Here is a 26510-nt window from a genome sequence, read left to right on the forward strand (position 1 = left end):
TACACAAATACAATCTTTTTAGCAAAGGGAATTAGACATGTTTGAGCCTTACATGGTTAAAATGATGGAAAACACATCCTTTATACACTTTCAAATTACACTGAGATCAGAAATACCAGAAAACTCTACTGGGGTCTGATAGTGCTCCTTCTTAGGAAAAAAAATAGACCTCAGATCCTCCAGATTCTATCTGCTGTTTGTTACGTTTCTTTCACAAGTATTTTCCCTTCTGTTCCCTGACCTACACAGACACCCATTTCCCAAAGCAGGAAGGAAGACAATAATAATTAACAGAATTATTAAGTTCTGTTAAAGCCAGATAAAAACCATGATCAGCATAAGAATTCAAAATTATATCCCTAATTAAATGTAGTTTCTGGTTCCAGCTATTTTTTCCTAAAACAAACAAATAAACCCAAACCAACCCCAAAACCCCAACAGCAAGCCCAAAGCAACTCTTAAGGGTAAGTATGCAAGAGCTTCCCTTTCCTCTGCAGAGACCATACTGCAACATATGTCAGTGCAAGCCAGCTGCATAAAGCCATACCCTCTTTTGTTACCAAGCCAATGAAAAAGATGAATCAAAGTGCAAGTACTTCAGAGATTTCCCATTAAAGCTGCAAACCTGACAGAGAATCACATATGGTCAGTCATACTGCAAATATGAAGCCATAGTCCTAAATGCAGCTGGTCTGCTTTATCACAACAGGATGCATCTGTCTAGCAGTAGTCACTGAAAGAATGAAGTTATCTAGGATCTGGAAGACAACAAGTTGGATGGGGGCATGTTCGAGGAATTCAGCTTAATTAGTAGCAATGTATTTTACTATCCTCTGCCTCCAGTTTTGCTCTTAGTTCTTTTTCAGACTTGTCCTTCATTAATGAACAGAATATAATCAGGAAATCTAAGCATAAGACAGTTTAATGAAGCAGGTTTTTTTTTGGGGTGGGGGAGAAAAAGCCAACCAACCAACCAACCCACAACAAAAAAACCAAGACCACCATGTATTTGGGATTCTTACTATACAATACTCATGTCTCTGTGGGAATGTGTATTATTATGGCACTGATCTGTTTAACACAAACAAGAACCAGTACCTGAAGATGAGGATGTGTATCTAAAGACAGAGCTGACAAAACATACTCACATATGCAAACAGGAATCCCGTGAATGAAGCTAAGCTCAGGTTATTTGCACAAATAAGGTTTTATTTTTTGCTTCTCCAGCAGAGCTGGCAATGAAAGTACTCCTGTCATCATCAGAGCCCCCTGCAATGTTAACATTGAATTTTTCTGTGTGTGCATGCATGCAGGCAGCTTTTGTTAGCATTTATCTACAAAATTATAATAGGTGTCTTTCCTTGTGCACTGGCTTGTGTGATAACAGTTTAAAAGACAAAACCAAGCCCTGTCTTATCAGAGTTATCAGAAGCATCTCCCTTGGGGAGGTGTTGTGGCCATCTAGCAGACACCTAGATGAGATATGTGCTTCTTTGGAGAGATATTGCCACAAAGCTTTGAGAGAAAGAATGGATGTTTAGCTAATAGATGTGCATAATTACTAATCCACCATGCTCCTTAATGAGAGATTTTGACAGGCAGTATTGAGAGGTATCATAAAGACATGCAGTAGTGCTGCTGAGTTTGTGACTCATACCCCTGGAATCCTCTAAGCTTAACTTTTATTAGGTATGCTTTCTTCCCCACCTTCAACAAGTACTTGGAGATCCCAGCCCATTGCTGTCCTCCCCTCCGGAAGAAGCATGTTAGAACAGAAACATGCATTCCCTTGTCTGCATATGCTGGGCACAAGCACTGCATCACAACCAAGCATAAATGCTTAAGTGGAGGGGAATACCATTCCTGCTGTGAGAGAGCCTCATGTGAAGAGGGCACTACAGAAATGGAATAGAGTTGCCTGTATGAAAAAACAATTCCTAACTAAAGTGGAAAATTAAAGGGAAATTAAAGGGTGTGTTTAAGGGGAATTTAGCGGTGTTGCCATAGTCGGTCCAATGGATATTTAGAATTGTATGGAGGCAGCTCTGATGAAAGTGTTCGAGGAGTCGCAGGTGATGGCAGTAGATAACCCATGATTCAGACCCAGAACTCACGCAGAATTAACTCTCGAGGAGAAAAGACGACATAGAAAGAATTGCGCCCCGCCTATATCACCCAAGGAGACCTTTCACTGTGCTTTCTGCAACTGGATTTGCTCATCTCACATTGGCCTTTTTAGTCATCAGCACGCTTGTAGTAAGCATGGGTAAAGCCCTTCCCAAATCTTCATTCGCGAAGTCAAGCCATGAATGAACAGTGTTGCTATAGAAAGACACCCTGGAGGAGTGGAGTGTATCTTTGACTTTTGTTCCTTTCCTTTGCATTTCCACTATACCTGGTGATTGTTCTTGCTAAAATCCCTTATTTGCCTCACTGTCCATTCCAACATCAACGCATCCTGATGCTTTGAACAAGCAAACCAAAAGCTCATGTCTTAACAGAGCAAAACATGACTTTGAAGAATCTCGGGAAACCAAGTGCGTGACAGGTTAATGTGGGCTATTTTTGAAAGTGAAATGGAGACGCTGAGATCGGAGGGTGGCAAGTGGCACTATCCCAACCGCACAGTTCATGATGAAAAAGGCCACTGAGTGCCTGCAGTGTATCAGGAGCCCTGTCATGCACTGCAAATGCATTTTGAAAGGTTCTATAAACAAATCCAAAGGAAGTTACTAAATTCACCATTCTGTGTACAGAAGGCATGAAAAAATTGTTGTAAATTGGGTAAGTAAACAGAAGTCTAAATGCAAATAATAAAACTACATAAAAATACAAGAATGATTACTAGATTGCAGTATTTTGAGCAGATTTGAGGCAGATGTGAAACAGGTGGTAATTACTTGCTACATTGTAACTGCAATTTACTTCAATTAACTGCATAATACATTTTGTCCACAAATCCTTGTATAAACGCAATGTTTTCTGAACTTCTTTAGGGGAAAAAAGAAAAATCAGTAGCAAATCAAGTTGCATTTTACCACAGCAGTTGCATATTTAAATCCTCAATAAAATACAAACATTCAGGCAGCCCACTGAGGTTGGGCAAAGACCAGGAGCTCCAGGCAGAAAATGTGCACTGGCTCCATGCAAGAGCTCCCCTCCTTGCTTGTTTCAGCCCAAATGCCAACACGGAGGACCATGACATGTCTCTTGCTGTTGCACCCTGAAATTCCACCGTGGGCATCTCTGTGGGCCATGTGATGGCTTGCATCCCTCCAGCTCTATTTTACAGTCATGGATGTACCTACAACTCTCCTGGTTTCAGGCACGTAAACTGATTATGGCAACGTTCAGTGGAAACTTCCTCTTTGATTTGGCATGCTGCTCTTTCAGCACAGAATGATGAAAAATCTTAATTTGCTTTAGAATAGCCTGTTAGCTTTATTAATATATTAAAATGCTGAAAATAGGAATAGCAGCCTGAAACTCCACCATCAAAAGAAGCATTAAACAAAAAGTACTGAAACTACCATGCAAGGCATGTATTTGTTATATTTAGCCTCCTGCCCTACAGGATGATAATCCTAAAGTGGAAGGAAAAATGTGCTGAATCCCGGCATCTAAAAAAATGTATTCTTCTTCAAGCTAAATGTACGAGCCATGTAAAACTGAATCTGAGTGCTTTTCGCCCTGCATTAAAATACTTAACTGAACTGGAAGAGATTTAGGAATACCTGAGACCTTTCCAAACGCATGGCTCAGAGTAGCAGGGAATTAAATCAGAATTAATGTACTCAGAAGTTGGTATTCCAATTGTTTTGCGAAAGGAGTCCCTATCTGTTTTGACAACCCAACGTGCTGTGACCGCTTCAGAATACATGCATTACATGAATATTGGATCCTATACCACCTACCCTATCCAGGAATAAGAGCCAGAGAGCTGACTTTGGTGACGCTATTCACATGTGTTAGGATTTAGTCTTGCAAATCCTTCATCCAGTGGCAATGCTGATATAATTCTGGGGAAAAAATTGAGTTCCTTGCTGTAATTTGCAGAAGTCTTATGTGTGAAACTTGTCAAATGCATGGGCAACGCTCATAAACAGAGCAAGCCCCTAGGAATGCAGACAAATGCATGTTTTGGAAGATGCATTTTAAAAGAGGAGGCATATTTTGTCAGTGAAAGAATTATTTTTAGAGAAACAAAACTTATCAGGTCCCTACCTTCCTTGTATAAAGCAGTGCTATAGTACCACATGGCAATTTCAATCAATGGTGGGAATAATATCTTCTCAAGTAATACCTTTTTCATCTCAACAAGGTTTACAGATAAGTATAGGGGAAAAAGCACACTTGAATTAAGCAGATGCTTATGACATTCCTCCTGGTAATATAATGTGATTTACTGAGTTATACTGCAGTCTTAAAGCTTTTTAACCAGATTAAGGCTGAAAAGAAGCCGGCAACTAAAACATTTTTCCTTTTTTTATTTATCTTATATTTAGTGATGTTATATTTTTAGTTAAATAAACTTGTGGAAGAGTACAGAAGCTACATGACCTAATGGGCCAGATACGTCATTAATCAGATTTGAAAAGCAAGGAACATTTATCTACATAAAACAAATAGAATCTATTCTATTAAGCTAACCCATTCAAATTACAAACCTGACTGCTGCTAGTGAGAATATTTTGCTTGGCAAAGGTCCTAAAGGTTCTAAAATTATGTATGCTATTTTTATTTCCTCCTTGGATTGGATTAGTTACTTAGCAACTTAAAAGTTCAGTCTGCTGGTTAACAGACATACTGTATTTCATAAAATTGGTTACTATATAGGACCTAAGTGTCCATGAAGACAAGGTAGTACAGTGGTCTTCTGAAGGCTATTTGCTTGTGCATGGATTTGTACAACCATCTGTTGCAGCTTGCATTTTAAATGCACATAATTACTATCTGGGTTGCAAGGTTATTTTTAAATTTAGGTTATATTTTGAAGAAAAGAGTTATCTCCAAGTCAGTGTCCTCCTTAACAAGGGAATTTGATCACTTTAAATTCCCTGAAGACGCCACTAAGGAATTGGAGCTATACCATCAGTGTAACGCTTGCTCTTTGGTGCATTAAACAGACGTAGGACACAGTTTAATAGAAAAAAAAAAAAGGTAAAAAGCTGCAGGGAAGATATGAAAGATGTGCTGAAATAGCTCTCACTGCTGAAAATGGACAAGAATCCTGGCATAAAGGCAGAATAACAGTTACATGCTTTAAGGCACACCTGAAGGTCCTATCTTTAGCTGATCCATTGCTATCACTTGTTAAGTAAGTTTGCTCTTAGTATGGGCATACTAGGGAGGAAAAAATACTTCAAGCCTCTTGGGACCATGAAGCATGCTGCTTAGTGATGCTGAAGCTCTATGAAAGCTCCACTGAACATCAGTCTGTTCAACTTCACAAACTACCTGCCAAGCCCCCACTTAAATAGCACAGAATGTGGAGCTGACTGGCAGTTTGATGGTTGATTCCTTTAGCTTGGGTGTACCTTGGTAACTTCAAACTCTGTCAGCTCAACCTAACCTTCTCCTTTTACAAACTCACTCCTGTCTGAAGTTGTTATTTCTAATCCATGTTTGTTCATTTATATTAACCCCAGATGAAATCTGTGGCACCTAGGAGGAATGAAATACTCACTTTTACATAAAGTTACTCTAAAACAGTCTTCTGCCTAGGGAAGTTTGCCTCCTCTCTCTCTGAGCCAGCTCATTACCACTGTTCTGCACCGATGGGGTGTTGTGGATGTGGTTCACAAAGGTGCTCAGACACTCCTCAGCTAGACAAGGAATGCTTCTTGGCTGGACATGAAGGGCACACACTTGCGTAACCAGTGCCACATAGAATAGTTAGGGTTGGAAAGGACCTCAAGATCATCTAGTTCCAAAACCCCTGCTATGGGAAAGGACATCAAACATCTTCCCTGCTCATGTGCAGCTAGCCAGATCAGGTGAGCTACTTTCCTTTCCAGTCCACAAGAAAAATCGCCTATGTATCTGGCAAGGTGTTTCTGAGATCAGGATGCACCAAGTACCTAACTTTACTTCCTTAGTTTCGGTGCAGTGCAGAAAAGCCAAGCTGAAGTGAAAGGGTTGCCTGGCAGGGCTTGTCTTCCTTGTGTAAATCACTAGGAAATACTTGTTCAGCAGAGGCACAAAGAGATGCTGGAGTGTGTAAGTGTCACACAGCTGCTTAATGCCACCCATGTCTTCTAGGCAATGTGTTTAAGCTCATACCCATAAATAGTTGGTACTGGATGATGATGGAAGTAATTGGAAATTATTACAGCAGCTACTCCATAAATCATTTGCATTCATTGAGTTACACCTGGGCACTTGCTTGTACTCTCCTTCCTCTGCTCTCTTTGATAGGCAGTGTACAAAATGAGTCACTTTCTGCTCCCTTGAATAATTTATCACTAAAAAGGGAAAAGCAAAAGGTCAGTGTTCAAAGGGATTCTTTGTCCACAGCAACCTGGCTAATCTCAGGAGCAGACCTTTCAAGGTGCACTCAAGACCTCCGACAAAATCGCTTCTCCAGTATCACAGTGCTGCCTCCTGTGTAGCTCCTTGCTGTCTCAAGGCTAACATGCACACAGAAAAAATCTTGCAGATACTAAAACTGACTCACAGCATGGACTGCACTGTTCTGGAAACTGGTTCAGGCAATTCAGCTCCTTCTTTCAGTACAGTCTATTCTTTAAGCATCACTCTTCTGCAAGTTGTAAATAAAACAGCACTTAAAGAACATTAGTGATGCTTAAGGAATGCCTACATAGGTACTGGGCCATGACTGCAAGACATAAAAGAGCCTACCTTCCTGCAAAGAGGCAGCAGCTCATTTGCGCTCAAACCTGCTCACAGAAGGACCCACAATCTCTGCACAAGAAAAGACCTGAACCTAAAATATGACCTATTTAACAATTAAAGGGAAGGAAAAAAACCTGCAGTTGCGCCTTCCACCTCTGCTCTCCAGCCAGCTGCAGAGAGAGTGAGATTTCGATCACTTCTGAGGTCCCACTTAAGCCCAAAGTGGGCATGGCTTTATCAGTGAGAGTCAACGCTACAAATGCCATCAGAAGCACTGATGTCTTTTTTCAACAAGGTACTGCACCGCAAGACACGCACTGCTGCATGACCCAAAATATGGCACTTTGTGTACATTTGGGTACAAAGCACATTTAATTTAAATTCTAGGAGCATCTCAGCTTTTCCACCAGGAATTCCTGAGGCATCATCCTCAGTCAGCTGGGAGGGGGACAGCAGACACAGAAGATCCTACAGGGTTGATGCTGGGGGAGATGGGGAAGGAGGGTGAGCAGCATCTCAGCACCTGCTGAACCAGTGTAGTAATATTAAATGCTGCTTAATAGTCACATGAATGAATGTACTGGAAAATGTGATGCATTTTAAAAATCAATGGGGAGAGCATGAGATGCTGATCTGCAGTTCCAGTAAAGAAAAGTCAGCATTGCTACTAGATGCATTACGCTGTGAAACCTCAGAAGCAAGCCAGTACCCTAACACAAAGCAAAGCACAAAGCCAGTCCTAGAGTCAGCTTTTCTTGCTTCAACAAAACCTTGGCACAATGTGCAGCAACACAGCAGTTGCATTGAGAGCACAATGGCTAAGCAAAGTTAATGCAGTTGCAGGTATAGCCACTGTTAAGACTCAAGAAATAGTCAGAACCAGTGTTTCAACACCACAGTTGCTACTTTGCAGACTAACTGCCGTACCATATCTGACAAGCCCACAAGCACACCACAGGAAAGCCCTTCAGAGATCCCTCCTACCAGATGCAATCCTGCAAAATCTTTGAGCAGTGCTGACTAGGAGGTCTTCATTTCTGGCATTCATTCTGCACTATTCTCCTGCCTTTAGCAGGACTGCTCACTTCCAGCCCTATTTGATCCACAGCTGAACTTTCAGAAACTTCTTATTTTGAAGAAAAGTAACGAAGCAAGGAGGTTGAACCTTAGAAGGAATTCTAATAGAAATGCCTCTCCAAGCGTGAACTCTTCTAGACCTTCAATTTCTTTTCCAATACAAGCCTATAGCTACGCAGCCTGCTCCTGTGGGGTGCTATGCAGGACTTCCCTGCAGTGGGGTATCATCATCTTCAATGTACAGCAGCTTCACCCTTGCAGCTGTAGCTCTAATTGCCCACATGCTGCAATACTCATACCGCACGACACAGGAACTCAAATTGCGTATTTTGATTTTCAAGTGAATCCATTCGGCAAACCATACCCACGCAACCCAGGCTGCTGATTCAAGCAGGAGTACTTGCAGGTTTGCAAAATCAGGTCATGGGGAAGAGCAAAAAATATGCTGTTTTGTAATGCCTGCAGAAGGTATATGTAGGAGAGATGGGGTTTCTTTTTCAGAAAAAGAAATATGCAGTGAAACTCAAGGAAAGGAAAATGAAGCCTCGCTTCTGAATTGAGACAAACAGCTGTCTTATTGGCACGAGTAAATTAAAGGTGAAAGCTTTGTCAGGAGTTGTGCTCTGTGGAAGGCAGCTGGAGAAGAAGAGTATAAGATTTCTGGGACAGAAAAATTCACAAGAGATGAACATTGTACGATTTAATTATCCAACTGGAGGGATAAATTAAGCTTTTGACTTGGAGCTGCATACGAAGAGAACAATTAGACTTCTCTTTAAGAAAATTAGCATACTGTTTAAGAAGGGAGTGATAGTTTAAAACGTTAGTATAAAATTGTTACTTAAATGCAATGGTAATAGAGCTGTATGCTGTACGGATTGAACTAGATGCTCCATTGTTTTATATCAATATTCCTTTTCCAAAGCCAACAGACATTATGCTGGTGGCAGTCCTAGAAGATCTGCTCCAATTAGTCCATTTTTAGTGTGAACACAGCCTCCACATTTTGCCAGTTTCCTCCATTTCCAAAACCTACACTGCTGCTATGTATCTTGGATATGTATTATTCATATTATTAATCCCCTTAAAATTGGTCTGTGATAGAAATCTGCTCTTGAAATGGTCCCTACATATAAGCATGTACATGCGTAGCTTGGGCTCTTAATTTTTATGATAGACTTTTGTATAATTGTACACTGTATGAATAATAACACTCTTCTCTTTGTAAGAGTGTGTGTATTTATACACACACACACATATATATGTATGTATGTATATATATATATATGCACCTTTACTCTCCAGGCTCTGCATTAAACGATTAAAATAAGATTAAATGCTAAACTTTCAAAAAGTCCCCCAAAACATCTCCATCAAGCTTCACATTTTCCAAAAGCATGAATCAGTAAGAGTCCTTTAACCAAAACAAACCCATACCAATTTATTCTAGCCAGGGAACAAGCCCTAAATAATTAGAAAATAATTAGTAATAGATTGAAGGTTTAAATTAAGTGATTTTCCAGATCAGGAGTATATATAAGCTCACTCTCTACACTATGCACCAACTTTCAATAAACTATGCCCTCTGTTTGGAAACCTACCAAAAATTATCAAGCGAGATCTCATCAGTACAGAGGTTAGCACTCTTAACCCCATGTATGATTTTGTTACGGTATCCTTACTTGAACAAATAACAATGCTGAGGAAGTCAGTGTTTGCTCAGCTATTGTATTTCTATCTAGTTGCACTTTCCAGAGTGATGAAACTGCTCTATCATGCATACAGAAGCACTTGGCTTGCACATAAAAAGTCCCTGGAGAGTTAAAAAAAATCCAAACCCACAACACTTTTGGAAACTCTATCAGCCTGCACACAAATTGCACCAAAGAACTGGCTAGTAAAAATTTGAATACATTTAATACCAAAGTGCAGCAAGACAGTAACTCTGAAGCAACAATTTCTCATTTTGTGTAACACACTGTCCAACAAAATGTTTAAGAGAGTAACCATTTTCCATTCATGCTTTTACCATGCACTTTTATACTCAGATAACTAATTTCTCTAAACTAATGGGGGCAAAGGGGAGAGTGTGTGTGTGTGTGTGAAATTACTGCAGATTTTAGTGCGTTAGCATAAGCATGTATCAGTTTAATTATCTATTGAACAGATTCATGTGGCTCTGTTGGAAGCCCTGGGATCTCAATGGTAAAAACCTAATGTGATTTGACCTCTTTTATACAGAAAGTGGGTTGATGGAAAGAAGATATAACGTCTTCAGCCTTACATTTTCTTATTTCTTATATTCACAAAGTTCTTATTACTAGTAGTTCTGGAAGGGAAAACATTAAGAGTAACCACACACAAAAGGTATCACTGTTAGTTATCAGTTAGGAAATCAATCTTCTAAATAACTTCTTACTGTAATACAGCATCAAAAATGACCAGGATGTATGTTTACAGGGCTAAATAGCATCTCTCCCTTTTACAAATCATATGGCCTTACTTACTCCAAGCTGAATTTTAGTTATGAACATTGGTAAAATGGTAACTGCAGTGAGCACCACAATGACTGAGGCTGGCATGCCACTGGCATCAACTGAACTGCTGATGTGGTCCTCACCTGCTCCTGGTGACAGCCCAGGCAGAAGCTAATTTGTGCTCAGGCTGCAGCTCTCAGGGATACACCCCAAAGCCTTATGCCGGTGAGAACAGACCTGTTTCATGCACATGCTGCATTGGTGCTCCCCCCAGAAGAGAGCAACCATCAATGGGCAGGAGGAGCAGGACTTTAGGACTAGGAATATTTGTGCTTTTTTGTTTCTGTGGATGTCTTAAATTAAACACTCAGGGGTTTTTAGTCCTTTATCTGTGCAAAAACTTGAAAATACTACTTTGCACCTATTCACAGCTGCTCTTTGGGATCAGGCTTTCAGCTGCCCACGATGACAGGTGAATATTTATCTCTGTGTGGTTTAGCAGTGTAACTGTCCTTGTCTCGCACCCTGCAGGTCCAGGTCATATGGTTCAGGCAGTACTTCCAAGGAAGCAGTGAGAGGAATACAGGGAGCAGGCTGTGGCTGCCAGATGGCTCTGTATCTATCTACCCATCTATCTCCCACTCCCTGGTGCTACTCCATCATGCAGCATAAACTGTGAGCTCCAGTGGGAAATTATTTATCTCCCCTGCTTCTACTCAGGAAAGTTTCCACTCCACATTTTAAGTTTACAGGTGTGTATCACCAAATAGGGCCCAAGAAGGAGGAAGACAGCCATGCTGACATGGGGTAACTTGCTCAGTATCATACAGCAGCCAGTAGTAGAGCCAGGAATACGACCACAGGTCCTACATTGTTAGTTGTGCATGGTGAGGAATACACTTTAGTATTTGATGCCTTGTCTTTTTGCAAACACCACCCTAACACCACCAGTGGTTGCCCATACAGAAGCCTACACAAACTTAACATTTGGAAAAGACAAAAGATCACATTATTCCCAGGAGAAAAAAAAAATGGCCTCCTCACCCCTTTCTAGGCTCAGGACAGTATCACAGATTCACAAAGTATTGCAGATGTAATTTAGCAAATACAAGTTGTAAATACTTATTTAACACAGTATTTTTATAATACACTGGCCAAAGCCTTTCTTTTGTATAACACTGTTGGATATGAAGGCCTTACAGGGGGAGGACATGTCCCCCTGGCAATAATCTACCCTCCTATACATACTGGTCATGAAGGAGGAACAGTATGCCTGAATTACTGCTAGCATGGGTGATATATGCAGATCAAATAAAGGCTAGTTTTGGAGGCTTATAAAACCCTCTATATTCTTTGAAAAATCAGTTGTAGCAGCAAGCCCTTCAATCTAATAAAGCCTCATGTCAATAACAGACCTCATGCAACATGCAAATCGCACAGCTCCTGTAGAACAGCCTGCATGAGGATGAATTAGCTGTGAGGAACGCAGGTCTGGACAGAAATTATCCCCAGTGCAAAGGCAAGGTATTCACACCGGGTCAGACTGCTCTCCTACAACATCCATGGCCTCGGAGCTCACTGCAAAAAACAGGACATGCTCCCTAAATGGGGCTTCTTTCCAGTCTCATGCCACCCAGCCAAAGTTATTCACTGTATCCTATTAATGGATAAGGAAGAGCCTCTGCTGTTGCAAGAACAGAAATGAATACAGTGCGCAAGAATGATGACCTCGGAGTAAGCTTCCAACAAAAACATCCTTAGGTGAGTAATCTCCTTCTATGTTACAGGGTCTACACCCTGCAAGTGATGAGAGTTGGGCAGCCCCGACTTCTTCGTTAGACCTCTGGCCAGAGGAAAGAGAAAAATGAAGGCTATGAGAACACGAAATTAGTGAGCTCCAAAACCCCACGTTTCATCAGGATATAAGGGGACACACTGTCACCATGAAAAACAGCCCTGTGGGCAGAAATGAACCTAATCCAATGCCCTGCAATCTCTTCAAACAAATCAACTGCCACAAGCATGCAGAGAAATGTTATGTGGTTTTTTAAAGAATTATTATTATAAAAAGGCTACTGCTATTGTTCTTTGAAATTTTATGATCTGTTGACCTTAGTGTCAACTCCCTGCCTGGTGAACATCAGGAGAAGGGCTGAGGATGTATTTCCAGGGGTTCAGGGACTGCTTTGCTTCAAATGCTTTTGTTTGCTTTGCTTTTTTTTTTTTTTGGCAGCAGCTCCTAAATGCCAAAGGCACCCCATAGCATATCCAAAGCCCATTGGGACCATTTGTGTGTGACTTCTGCTCTGAAGAATTCAGAGCTAAGACCAGCACAGTGGCCACTGCTTCTGGTCGCCCTCTTGACTTCTAACACATCCAAAGCATAGTGAATACCCTCCTTTTTGCTTTCCAGTACATTCCTTCTTGCCCTGGCTCATGAGCTTCTCCTCTGATTGCATCAGATTCCACTGCAAAAAAATAAAGACTCTGATTTGATTTGCAGAAACGGGGGGGGGGGGGGGGGAGAAAAAAGGAATAAAAGGCACAAAAGCAGCAGTTATAGACAATTTCAGTGTTTTCACCACTACCCCCTCTGCTCCAGGCATCAGCTCCAGTCAATTCCTCCAGACAATAAAGTCATTCATCACTTGAGGACCCAGCAGGTTTGATACCTGATGTACAGCAGATTATTGCCTCCATTGATTCAGATGAAATATCCAAGCAGAGCTGCAGCCAGCTGTGGTGCATGCACCATTTGTGATGGTTTAATAAATAAACCATTGATTACAAAATGGAGCCTGATAAATCCTAACAGAGCAGATCTGCAGCTGTACCTCTCCTCTGACTCCTATAATTAATGGCTTAGTACTGTGCTACTGTTAAGTGAGGACTGGCTCTTATCTAAAAGCAATAGCACATGTTAGTAAGATTGATGCAAATGTGCATAATTACTGCACCCAGCATAACTGACAAAGTCACTTTGTGTTTTGGCCGACATTTTCTCGGTGGAGACCGAGTGTTGACTGTAGATGTCTTACCACAAGACAGACTGTTTCTAATGCCAGGGCTTCAGCTACATGAGAGTACGACACCATGGCAGGGAGGCAGGAGATGAATACCTCAGCAAACAGCTAGATCAGCCCTCAAGTCAAGCAACCACCAGGAAATGCTGAATGAGAGATGTAGGGACTGACTGGGCTCTGGATGATCTGCAGGCTAGGAAAGAGACCACCCTACTTCTGGCCACAGGTTTTAAGAAAAACTTCATATAAGACACCCCTTGACAAATAGCATCCTTGCAAGCCCAAAAGAGATCTGGACAACTGCAACCTCGTACAGTGCCTTTTTTCTAAGCAACGGAACCACAGACTTGTGAACAGTTGCTTAAATGACCTACTTTTTCCCTTGAAGAAGTGTAAGGATAGAAAAGATCGCAATGAACCCATAAGCCTTGCTGATACGCGAGAGAGGAAACATGAACTGAATTAAATGGTGTTCAACTGTCAATGCAAATACTCCTCTGTAGCTGTGATGCACAGCCCCAGAGCTCAGCCGTGACTCAGAGGTCTTCAGCCACAGTCCCCAGCATTGCCAGCTTTTACCTCTATCTGCACGGGTGACATCAGGAGAGAAGCATTACATCTTTCTGTAACTGACAGATATGCTCTTCCAAGAACATAATTTCGATGTCAAGCCAGGCTAATACATGTCCAGTTACCAGTGGAATTGCTTTATTATTTACCAACCTGTTAGACTTTCCAAAAGAAGGTGGCAAGTTTCAGAGAAATCTAATTTACATGAGATTCATTTGACTTCATAGCATTTTAACAAAGTTGCAGCTTACTGAAGATATTCTTCTACAGTTTCAAGGCAAAACCCCCTCAGACCCTTAGAACATAAATATATTGCAGAGGAGACTGGCACAGAGGAGAGAAAGAAGGGATTTGTCTTACATTTTTATTTGGCTCCCTCCATCTTGACTGGAGACAGAAATAGACACAATTTAAAGACATTAGATTTTATCATGGTAGATTCTTGTAATTTAAGGAGGTGACTTTGTCCATCTCAATTTGAATGGAAAATGAGCTTTCCATCAGAAAGTACTCATCTGAGTTAATTCTGTTTCCCAAATGAAATAAAGTGCAACAATAAAACATGGCTAATGTGTAATTCCATGTAAAGTCAGGTCCAATCTTTTCTTTCATTAAACTTGGTACAGCGTATGTGCTATGCATTTTTAATACCTTTAAATAATTCAGGAGGAATGGTGCAGACTAAGACTGACAGGAAATAGTCTAAGCTCCTAATTTTAGGAAACAGCCTATAAATGAAATTTCAGGCGGATATAACTTCTTGATTAAAGGGAAATTGTTGTTGTCACACCCAGGAAAAAAATTGTATCTTATTACTCTGATTTATTACATTTATTACTGTGATTTAGGAGAGTGCCACAAAGACAACCAAAGAACCATTGCCTGGGACCCCACTGTCCCATTCTGCCTAACTGCTGAATAAACAGCAGCAATCTAGAACTGGAGATATTAAAGCAAAATATGGCTCCTCTTGTAACCATGCATCAGCTTCTGATTTTTGACAGGCAGCAACAGCAAATACATTTCCAGCTCTTTGTATTTTCTTGCTGGCTTGTTCTTAAACATATCTCTCCCTCCTCCCCAACCGTCACTCCTGACCCTTATTTCCTGCACACTGTATTTCTGTCCTTCCTGTGAGTCTGATGTGCCTGATAGGCTGGGCATGTAGGATGCTGATTAGCACTGTTGGCTTTAAAGTTTCTCTAAAACCATTTTTCAGGTAATCTTGTGCAGTCTCCTATCTATAGCCAGCACATGTGGCAGAGCTGCAGTAGCTCACCTCTTACTCCAGGAATACCTGCAATAAATCAGAGAAAAGCTTTTAGCCCAGACATTGGAAGGCAGGGGCATAACAACCTGGCTGAAGCTGGAATTTGAACCCACATCCCACTGTGTGCTTGTACTCTTCCCTGAAAGGCTCATCACAGTGAACAATGGTAGTGATCCATGGAGGGAAAATAAAAGGCAAAGCATAATGCATGAGCTTACGCTGGCAAATAGCAATGCAAATAAATAACTACTCACATGAGCAGTCTCTGTAAATCCCAAATCATGTTTATGTTCAAATACTTCCACATCTGCAAAATGTGAGGAGGCTGAGAAAGAGTCACCCACAAGTACAAGCATTCACAGCACTTAAAGTCATCCTTATTAAAAGCAAACTGTATGCATCTACCAAAGGAGTGTACAAGTAACCTCAAGATGCCTCCCTCACTTCAGTCAACGCACAAGGAGACCAAGCTGTGACAGAACAGACCAAGAAGGACACATTTACTCAGACAAGGGGGCTGAAACAACTTCCACTTCCACTTGGGGAATCCACTGCAGAAAGCACCCAATTTAAATTGCATTTTATAGCTTGTGTGATGGCAACTAAGTAATTTAATAGTCCCTTCTGGCTTTACAATCTCCTAGTCAGGGAAACCTACCTATTGCACCACATGTGGTAAATCCTTCTACCAAGAGAAGAGTAAACTTGGCCTCGGAAAAACTGGGCTTTCTAAAAACAGTCAACCAAAGCCCCATGTAAGCCAGTGGGCGAGCAGTTTATGTCATTATGAAAGAGATCAGATGAGTTATGGTAAAATCTTAAAAGAGCCTGGAACTTTTGATCAGTTCTGAAAGCCCAGTTTGAGGGACTAAACTCTAACAGTCTACATAAAACAACATCTCTTGCCATAAAACATCAGTGTATTTGACTTGGAAATAATATATAAGGAGAAACAGGTTATAGTATGGGCCCAGTTAAACTCTACTAAAGACCTACAAATATCTAATTCATCACAGTGTTTCAGAAACTGAAACCTAAACATGAAAAATACAGCCATTATGCAGCATCCTGTGCTGGAAAGACCATATCATGTTCAGCAGGGGATACATCCCCTAGTCCCAAGGGGACGAGGATCTTTAAAAAGGCATAATTGCACTTACAAGTTTGCTTAGTGGACTTATACAGCAACTAGGTATCAATCAATGGATCTTATGGATTCCAACTCCACAATGTACTTAAGTAGGATGACTGAGTGAATAAAGTTATTTTACCTATATGTACTCTACATGCAAAATCAGGGCCACATATCTATTATTCTCCTCTAGATTGGTGCTTGTACATGACACTGATACTGAGAAGCAGGACGTCTTTGAAGTGAACTGCTGAGCCACAGCCTCACATTTCACAGCTGAAACAGCAGTTCTGAAGACAAGCAGCACAAGGCAGGTTTCTCTCATGGAAATGGATATAAGACTCAGATATATTATCAAGAAAAAATGTCCCATGCTCTTTAAGGAACTGTGCAACATCAGAATGCTCAATGCTTGGTCCTGGTTAGGTCTTAAGTACAGCACTTTCAGTGGTGCATTGGGCAGTTAGCCTTGGTATTTCTTAGGAAGATGCTTTTTTGAGTGTTAGGTAGCATCCTTGACACTTGCAATGATTTCATTCCTCACTTAATTTGCAAGGTCTGAAGCAGCTTCAGCATGAGGTAGTATCATCAAGAGCACAGAAGGAAGGCCCTTTGACACTGTGATACCAGATGCAGAACTGATGGTGTTCCCACCTCTATGGGCAGGCCTTGGTTTTAAGAGTCCAAAGGGCAGTCAGTGGCTGCTGCACTGCTATGTGAGCATATCCAGCTCTTCAAAGCACTTGTATGTTGATTAAATTTTCTCTGCCTCATTGCTTCTGTCCTTAAAAAAAAAAAAGACAAGACCAGGGGAAGCTTTTCCTGGCCTTAGGGGAAGAAGCACAGGGTTTACAGTATTTCCCCTTTCAAAGTAAACTGAGGATAGGAAATTCAGTAAAGCACAGAACAAACCTTCCCCCAAGTTTTCAAATAGGGAACACACTTCTGTTTTACCTCTGCACATGCAACACCTCCCCACCAGATCTTGCTCTAATAGTCTGAGCTGCTCAGCAGTTTCAAACCTAATAAAAAATTTAAAAATTCTACTTAGCAGAAAGATGCTTTCCTCTTTTTACTGGCAAATCTATCCACCTCATTGCTGGCTTCAGATGCAAAGTGTTTAACACCCAGGGAACCAGTGACAGATTTAAGGGCTAGCCCCTGATGCCAATGCAGTGTTTCAGACTAGCACTCTGGGACCAATATAACTAACCGGGAGGTTCACAGTTTTCCAAATGAACACAAAATAATGGCTTCTCCTTTTTCATCTGGACCCAGCAGAAGGCATCCAGCTTCTGGGGAAAGGTAATCTAAGTGCTTCCAACTAGTAATAGCTCAGCTTTCTGAACAGCTTTTCTATAAAACCATACACAGCACGGAGCTAAATAAATTCCTTTTTTTTTTTTTTTTTTTTTTGTCCTCAAATGAAGTGACCTGCATAAGTTAAAATGGAGCTTTATTATGTAATAAAATCTTCCATCACACTGACTCTCCCTGTGTGTTCAGAGATAAAATGTGTGAGTGCACATGGGAGCACACACACGCAGCCCTATTGCATATACTTGTGTTTCACCATCTGGCATTGTCCTAGGGATTAATAAAAACAAAGTTAGGTTTAAAACACCACATATGCACCAGGGAAGGCAAATTCCTACAGAAGGTTTTAACAACCTACATGGAGGTGCTAAGACAAAAACAAGGCAAGACTGTGAGTGCACATTAGGAAGAGAAAATGCACATTTATCAAATGAGTGGATGCAAAAAAGTTGTAACTATATGCATTTTATGTAGCATAAGTAAGTTGCAAACCACTACAATTGATTAAAGCTCGTACAAGTCTAGTGGAACTGAAATATGACAAATGCTAATGCAACAGAGAAATGTCAAAATAGATGAGGAATTACACATGCCAGCAACTGAACAGAAACTAGCTGAGATTAAGACAGAGACAAAGATGAAATGCCAGATTGCCTAAAGCTAATTATCTGGACAATTAATGGAATGCCTGCAACTCATTTTGACTATTAAGAGCACAGTCCATTGAAGAAAGGACAAAGCAAGAGCCTGCACTGATTTTCTTGGAAGAGGATGCTGACAATGAAGTGGAAGAAATTCAAACCTTTGAGATTACTAAACCAGCTGATAAAACTATGGTACAGCTGTATCACCTGGTATCAAAATCATACCAATCCCTTCCTTCAGCTGTCACTGGTGTCAAAATTCAACGCACATCTCATTTCCCAAGCCCATAATTTGACAAGGATCCTAGAAAAGGAAAAATATTTGTGTGCTTGATGCAAATACAACTAAGTATTTCTATACCCTGACCTGCCAGAAATTAAACTGAACTTATTCCTGTTCTTCCCGAATTTTATCATGCACCAATTTTCAGGAAATTCATACATTCTTCTATATTTATACACTCAAGAGCTAAATGTGGTTCCCAGATAAATTCTTCATGTGATGATACTTCTTAAACTGGCCACAGACCAGCCGGATGCAAGTACCTACTCACCCAGTTAATATGAGGAAATATAAAGACGTTTAATAAAAATATTTCACTTGCTAAGAGAGAAACAGAGAAAGAAAAGAGAAAAAAGGAAAAAAAGAAAAGACTAATCCCAAATACATAGACACTATCTATGGAAAGTTATCTGAGCCTTTGTCTACAACACAACTATGTTAGTATCTGGAATTGGAAATACCTGGCAGGTTTCCCTTCTAAGAATGCATTTATGACAGAAAAAAGCATGCGGCCCATGTTCTTTTGAAGATGCAGTACTATGTTTTAGCTCCCCCCAACCTCGGTAACATCCTGGGCGAAGAAAGATAGGTGACAGGCTGAGAAAATTGCAGTTGCTCAGCCTGGAGCAGAGAAGCTGCATGGAGACCTCATAGCAGCCTTCCAGTATCTGAAAGGGGCCTACAGGGATGCCAGAGGGCGACTCTTCAACAGGGACTGTAGCGACAGGACAAGGGCAATGGGTTCAAATTTAAATAGGGGAGATTTAGTTTGGATATGTGGAAGAAGTTCTTTACTGTGAGGATGGTGAGGCACTGGAATGGGTTGCCCAAAGAAGTAGTAAATGCTCCGTCTCCAGCAGTGTTCAAGGCCAGGTTGGACAGAACTTTGGGTTACATGGTCTAGTGGAAGGCGTCCCTGCCTATGGCAGGGGGGTGGAACTAGATGACCTTAAGGTCCTTTCCAAACCAAACAATTCTGTGATTCTATAAATATGTATGAATTCATCACTGTCATTCAGCATTGCATCCATCAGCCACAAGCCACTTTACCCAAGACAGCAGAGAGTGGAAATAGATGTGACCCAATCCCTGTGTTTCTTCAAAGGGATTCCCCTTCAAATATCAGATGCAAGTTAGAGCATCTATCTCCACTGAGCAAAGCCCTACAGTGTGAATGCCCAATACAAGCTCTGCTAGACCTGGGAGGGTGAGCAGCATGGTCACAGGTAGTTCTTCTCATCAGCCAGCCCAAACCTGCCAGGATTTATTAATTTGGGCTCTGGCATGGACTGATGTAGTTATGCTGCTTTCAGCACTTAACTAACATCTTTGCACTGCATGTATATTCATTCTGAAGGTTTTTATATAATTTAACAGCTCAAGATGTAGGAATTTCCAGAGTTGCCTCGATCCTCAAGTGAGGACGTATTTCAGCACAGGGATCAAAAGGCCAACGTGTTCCTGCTTTGTGTTTAAATTCATCATTGTTGCCTTAAAAAGTGAGAGCTTGGAAGACAGCACTCGCTACAGAACAGACTGCAATCTGCTGCGCTTCTTGGGAAAGACCTTTTGGAGGTTAACATCAGTTTAACATGCCATGCAGAGATTAAAACTGGTTTTACAAACATCTGAACAGGCACCAGAATTTAGCTGGGGGGAAAGCAGCCAGCTTTGCAGCAGGGAAACTAACTTCAAACAGACACAGTAGGAGGGAGCCCATGCCTTTGAAACATACTCTATCCATCCTTGGATGACAGAAATAAGACAAACGCATTGGGGAAGCTGCACTTCCTATTTTATTCTCTGCACATGAAGGGAGAACACTTCTAAACAGGGTCTATCATCAGCTCTAAGCTCATGTATCACCTCAGCAAAAACCTGCTTGGTGAGCAAACACAGTGAAATGGCACTGGGCAGCAACCTAAATCCAGGAGTAAAGCAATTTTAGTAAAATCACAGTAACCTTTACAAACACAGAGAATATGTTGCATAATATTTGAGAGCTACAGCATTTGTCCCCATTCCCCATGAAACCCCCTACTGCAAATGCAGGGGTCAGGGCAGTTTGTAGAAGGACCACAAGCAGGACAGATGTTCACTTCCTACATCTCATTCTGTTGCTAGAACTCAGGCCACAGTTGATTACCACCTCCAGGTAGGATTACAAGCAGAGAATATTTTGGATCCTCAGGCTTAAAAAGTTTTGGTTTTTTTCACCAAGGGGAAAAGTACCCTGAATGCTTTTGGTAATGTATTAAATATTAATTTGTTTTTAAAATACTTTATCTTGCTAACAGTTAACGGCTTTCTCTCATCTTTCAGACAGGCCAAATCTCTTTTTTTTTTTTTTTGCCATTTTAAATGATTTTCAGCTTTTGAGGTGGCGATTAGCATCTTGGTCAGAGCCATAAGCACAAACAAAACCTGGTCATATAGCATATCAGGTCATACTGGTATGTGAAAAACTGTGCTTATTCTGTTTTCAGCTTTTATTTTGGTTTGCCAAAACAAAGAAACATCTGTTACCCAGGGGAGAGCTGACAGACACACTGATTTTCAAAACCAAAATATGATGGAGGCTGGTGCAAAACCAGACATACACAATGAAGCCACAGCCCACTGTCCTGCAAGCTGATATCAAGGCAAGGAAATGTGGAACAAAGTGCACTGCAGTGTTTTAAGGGTGAAAAAAAGAGCTGATAGGTCTAGCTCAGCTGCTGGAGTAATGTTTTCTGATCTTTGCTCACAAAAGATGATTTAAGGATGTGAAAGATTTATCCCCCCAAAACAGTGTGTCAGAATAATGCATGCTTCTGCTGACTCCATGGAAGGCATAGGAATTGTGCCAATCCATCATGCTGATTATCACTGTTCACTCAGTGTCTACCACACCTGTCCTTTCAAAAGGTGAAAAAACCCCTCTTGGTTTTGTGAAAGGTGTTTTTTTCCTTTATCTCAGTCTTAAAAATAGTGTGAAATGTATACAATTTGTATCCATACTTGGAGACGCAATGCAAGGGGAAGCATCACTCCCGGACTCCAAACTTCTTTAGAGGCTTGAGAAAAACCTGAGCCATTATGAAACACAAGTGAGCAGAAGCTGAGTGTTGCCCTATGCTTTGATTCCCCTTGTACCAAACAGAGGTTAAAAGACTACCGAAATACGTACTGGGGGCTTCTGCACTACAATACATACATCTCAAGCACAGACATGAAAGATCTTACAAGAATGAGGCTTTGGTAAAGCAACAATTCTGTATTTAAATGATGATTTGTTCGTATAAGGCTTTCAAGGGGAATCCTGCATAGCAGCTGGTTCGCAGCAAGCTCAACACAAGCCAGAGTGCACATTTTATCCTACCATGCTTTAAGAACACGGCAGCTCTTTCTGACTTCTCTTTTCACAACTCAAGAGTTTCTGCTTTTCCAAAAAGTCTGAAAGTGTGGACTTAAAAAAACATGAACAGTTTTAGACATTTTAAAACTCCAAATGAGGGGAAAATAAGACAGGTTAAATAAAAAAAAAACCCCACATACATGCACATATTTGATTTAAATGATGAAATCCTACCCATGAAAATAAATAAGGTATATACACAAGAGGTGGTCAAAATGATAGCCCTGTTGTCCCATTAATTATATTTATTCCAAAAGCCTAATAATGTTATCTTTGGTTCCAGCTTCAGCAGCCTATAATTTAACACAAGCACCCTTTTTTGGCACGTGAATCAGGTACTAGCACTGTCTCTTTCAATCTTTTCTGCTTCTAAATTAGAAAACCCAAATGTTGTTTTTCTTCAGATACGAAAACACAGTCAAGGTCCCTGTAAAAAAAAAGAGCAATTAACTTGGCAAGAAAACCACTGTACAGGAGTCAAATACAGTACTTGAAAAGGGGTCTATAACCTGAAACTGTTCCTACAAGTGACATCCCTTGTTTAGACTAAAATGACAGAATGCAGCCCCAGAGATCCATGACAAATAAAAAATAAGAAAAAGTCATGTAAGATATTCCCCACCCACCAATTTGTTAACTGGACTTTTATTGCTGCAAGGTAGGAAGGCTTGGTGTTCTGATAGCTCTGATACTGGAAAGCTGGCTCCGTCTCTCTGCCATCTTCTCTCTCCCCTAAAAGCCAATGAACATCAGCACAGATTTTCTTTTCCATTTCCCCCATCACTCAAATGACAGAAGTTTTACGAATTCTCCAAATAAAATTCAAGACAGAGTTGCCCTAGCTGAAAAGATAGAGAGAAAGCTAACATTACGGGTATGGAGTTGATAAGTATTTTAAAATACAGAAGCATCTTGGCTCTGACCCTTCTCTAAAATCAGCTAAGATTTTGCTAACTCGGTAAAATTAACACACAACTGACTGTGCAACCCAGCAAAGATTAAATCATCTCACTTGCACCACAGAAACCAGATGAGGCATGTGTAGTAAGTGACATATTAAATGCAATTATAAAACCCTACCAAAGTGATGTTAGTGACCTGACACATGACAAAGAAAACCTCTATGAGGCAGTGCAGAATCCTGGTTGGAAGATGTGCTGGTATTATTTCTCTGTTGCATAAATGAGATACAAAAATACTTCTTAGCCGTCAGTACAAATCCCATAATTGAAAGAAAGTGTTGGAAATATTCAACAAATTATTAACATGCAAAGATGGGAATATCTTCCAAGAGAAGCAGAGCTACCCACTGATGCAGTGATCCGCAGTTGCTAGGATGGGGTGAACAGGTTAGGAGGTCTACCTTCCTGCATTGCCCACCTGTCCTAGCACACACACAGTGCCACCAGTTGCCATAGGCATGTTCCCATTTTTCACATCTGCAGGAATACTTTTCCAGTATTAACTATGATAAAACTAAAGAATGAGGGAACCACATGGCTCAAAGATACTGCAGGGAGCGCCACCCCCCCCACCCCCCCCACGCTGGCAGTACCAGTGACCTAGATCAGTGTTCATCCAGCTCTTCTCAAATGTCCCCTGGTGCTGGGGTCTCTAGCACCATCACACACAGACCCTCTGACACTTGTCTCTCTTCTCTGTTGCAAAGTTGTTTCTCAAAATCTAATCTACGTTTGCCTTACTGTAACTTCCTGCTCTTTATCCGACTCACAGCAGACAGATCCCAGGCTATTCCCTTCTCTCCAGCAGCCTTTTACACCCTCTAGGGTTACACAGGCTAACCAAGAGACACAGTGACAGCTTCTATGATTTCAACTTGCTGTCCTACATCTTATTTTCTAAATTCCTTGTTGTTTTATTGCTAAACTTTGCCCTTCCTTATATTATTTTTGAACAGTTGTGCCCCAAAGCAGACACAAATACTCCAGCTGAGTCTTTAATAGTACCTGATACCTCAAAAGGATTAATTCATGCATTGTATGTGCAACACTATTAACATCCAGCAAGTCATCATCTTGCAAAAGAACATCACTGTCAGCTTGCATCTCGCTTCTGACACTCTAACTTTCAGACTACAGAAGAGGGGCATTCCTTAGGAGTTATTACCTGCTTGGGGAGTGAACTGGGAAACCTAAATTCTGCCCTTTTAACTTCCCTTGTGGAGCTGCAACCTGCATGACAGTATGGTCCCCAGTGAAAGCCAAGAAAGACTGTGGTAGGGTCACCTCATCCACAGGAACTGCTTTAAAGGAATGCTTAACTCCACCTTTCTCCATCAGCCTCTCACTCCACACTTGATGGCTAAGACAAGCACAGCTGAGGACAAATAAGCATCCCGGCCCCCAAACCTGACCCCCGGCTCTTGACTTGATATAACCTAGCAAATGTTCAACCGACTGGTCCACACCAAACAGCTCAGCATCTCCCCAGGAACCAGAAAATGACAGACCTATGTGATTTGGTCTCTGCTTGTGGCAAAGCTCTGCAGACAACAGGTTAGGGATGGCTCTTCCCAAAAGACAACCCTCACGGATGGCAAAAAGGATTATTTTTTCTCTTCTTTTCCCTCTGACTTGTGTCTGACTTTTACAGTGAATCTGGAAAGGAAATCCTTCTTTGGGCCACAGTGCTGAGGGACTCTCCTCTGGTCTGACCCTGTAGCAAAATAGCGATTTGAAATAGCAATCACCTGAAATAGCACTGCTGAACAGGTGTTGTAGTTTAAGCCCAGCCAGTTTCCCTACAAGTCCTTGATCAGAGTAAACATTACTTAGCAACAACTAAAAACATCAGTGTTACCAGCGTTGTTCCCAGACTAAAGTAAAAAAACCACCACTGCACCAGCTACTAAGATGGAGAAAAATGCTACAGCTGAACCCAGGACAATGGGACTTGAGTAACTATTTTCACTTTTGGGGAATACTTTATTACTGATTGAGAACCTCTGTTTATAGAGAAGACAAGCAGTAGGCAGTGGTCCGAATGAGACACGGTGTAGCTGTGGAGCTCCCTGCCATCCACTCAGCAATCCCATCATGTAAGAGGGGGAAAAAAGGTGTGAAAAAAACCACTTGTACTCCTACTTAACATTGTTAGCAAAGGCGAAACATAAACACAGGCTTTTTACATGCCATTGTCAAAGGATCCAGGGATTTTGTTTACTTATTGAATAAGTCAGCTTGAAAAGCTTTTTTTCTGCTTAATGGCACTTTCAGCTGCCATCAGTGCCCTTGTGAGTAGCACAGACAGGTGTCAGACATGGAATCAGCGATGCCAGAGAGACAGAAAGCAACCATTTTCTGAGCATGCTGTTTCATTCTACAACAAAGAAAGTTACACTGTTCACAGAATTATTCTTTACCCATCACTTCTCAGCAAGACAGCCAAATACTATTTCTGTCTTTTCTCTTTCTCTGTACAGTTCACTTTTGTTGCTCCTGGGGATTAGGAAACAAATTACAAATTGACTGGTTTGAACCCTCAACACATAGAGGGGTAATACTGCTTAACTGCAGGTAAGTTGCTGGGATGCAGTTCTCCATTTTAATACATTCACTTTCATTATAAAATTAATTACTTGGTGACACTAAAATAACCAATAAAGATAACTGCACTTTCACTATTTAAGTGTATGTTAACATGCAGAAATGACACACAGTAAAAACATCTGAACATGTTTAGTTCTGGTTGTAGGCAGTGTTCAAATTCTTGGGTTTTAACTTTGAAAGGTTAAAAAGTTAAATTGTATTAATTTGGTGATCTGCTTACATTATCCAGTAGGGATGTTTTTTGAACCATTACAGAATGTCTCTTGTGCTGTCCGAGATACAAGCCAATGAAATCAAGATGAGGACTTGTTATAGGCCAGAATCAATTATTTCTGCTGGGAGAAAAGATCAGTTTGTGATAAGAATTACAATGAAATAACAGGAATAAGAATTTGAGACATTTTCGCCTCACAGTAGCATAATATTTTCTTTGAAAAGTTTAAATACAGCCCTTATTTCATATGGGAAACATAAAAACACCCACTGCAATTTTCAGCATCCAAGTTGTTTACCCTTTCTCACTGAAAACACCAATGAATTAATTCTCCTTATTCTGCATGCCACATGTTTAATCTCTCAAGTCTGATTATCAGCTACCAGAGTACTTTACACTAGCAAGGACTACTCACAGCCTGCTCATTGAAAGAAACTGCCCAAAAACTTTAATAAAGACTTGAAACAGCAAGGGTTGAACTCATCTGCCTTTGTATCCATAATAATGCCAAATACCCTGTCTTCAGCCTTTACATGGAATTTCGCATCTCATGGACCTCATTGGAAGCAAAGGAGATACTTTTGCCCCTCTATTCCCAGGTTCTCCCATAAACTTACAACTGCCCTAAGGAAGTGATCAGCCAGAGTCCAACATTAAAACTACATCAATTCTACTACAGCTT

The 26510-nt window shown here is 40.9% G+C and overlaps 1 long non-coding RNA gene across 2 annotated transcripts; it reads right to left on the minus strand.

Moving 5' to 3' along the window:
* LOC133218664 (uncharacterized) lies at positions 1–26032 on the minus strand. 2 transcript variants are annotated; one of them, XR_009727241.1, is made up of 4 exons: positions 25835–26032; positions 6374–6464; positions 3915–4008; positions 1–758 (listed from the first exon to the last, which is right to left on the minus strand). It is a non-coding gene; the product is annotated as an uncharacterized LOC133218664 (long non-coding RNA). The 2 variants fall into 2 exon arrangements; XR_009727240.1 differs by lacking the exon at positions 6374–6464.
* Positions 26033–26510: the final 478 nt, after the last annotated feature.

The sequence above is a fragment of the Neopsephotus bourkii genome, unplaced genomic scaffold (genome assembly GCF_033783945.1).
Source record: "Neopsephotus bourkii isolate Nb327-2 ecotype Australia unplaced genomic scaffold, CSIRO-AGI_Nbou_v1 NB_1280, whole genome shotgun sequence".
Lineage (NCBI taxonomy): Eukaryota > Metazoa > Chordata > Aves > Psittaciformes > Psittacidae > Neopsephotus > Neopsephotus bourkii.